Here is a 964-nt window from a genome sequence, read left to right as displayed (position 1 = left end):
AAAACTATGGCATTACGAGCATAAATTGAGATAGATTTATGAACGAGTTGGTCGATATTGTTTATCTATTCTCCCATTTTGTGTAGTCGTTAAAAGCTGCGATAAAAACCTTATACTAGGAGCGTGCAAGGACCGCTAAAACAGCCGTGATAGAAATTCCGGCGTTACCAGCGCGCTGTCCCGGACCAGATTTAGAGAGACACTTGCGGTAATGCACTCTCCTTGGGCTTAGCTTATCTGTAATAGAGATGATTGAGATTCGATGGCCATTCTGTTTTAGTAGCCGTAAACCCCCACCATTGAGGCACAAGTATTACCTAATCCTTTACATGTAGCTGTCTTTCTAGAAGTGTGTAAAGCTACAAGCAACCACTTACCATATACCACTTATTTGCAACCGCCTTTCACAGAGGTAATAATATTTTTATTGCCATATTAATTGAAATATCGAGAAATATAGAGTAGTTATAGGATTTATACTTAAAGCACTTATTTACTGGCATTGATGAACTTGGTACAATGTGTATTTGATACTAATTTTCATAAGAACATGCTGAGTGGAAGATTTGAAAATTATGTGCACTGTAATAAAATAAACAGCGTTGTACATTATTAACATGTAACATGCAATTATTGGTAGAATGCGTTTTCCATATCCGCAAACTTCAACGTTTGTTTAGTATGGCTATACAATTATAATTGTCTTTTTTCACATATTAATATGCTAAGGACTACAACCATTGACCTATACATAAGGAATAGATGATAGGGGTCAATATGCTTCTTCGCCATCACCACTGGCAAAGGCTTTAACAAACTCAACTAATATAATAAAACTACACTTTTTCGTTTGTTTGTTTGCCTCACTTCCCTTCTTCAATATTTCACCAGTTTTTGGAATGCTACAAAATTGGAATGCTACAAAGTGCCGGTAGAAGTCTGCAGATTTAGACCACTAATCGGG

The sequence above is a fragment of the Saccostrea echinata genome, unplaced genomic scaffold (genome assembly GCF_033153115.1).
Source record: "Saccostrea echinata isolate AGI-Se365-2 ecotype Australia unplaced genomic scaffold, CSIRO_AGI_Sech_v1 ptg000009l, whole genome shotgun sequence".
Classification (NCBI taxonomy): Eukaryota; Metazoa; Mollusca; class Bivalvia; order Ostreida; family Ostreidae; genus Saccostrea; species Saccostrea echinata.
The sequence above is the reverse complement of the archived record's forward strand: the minus strand, read 5'-3'. Positions refer to the sequence as shown.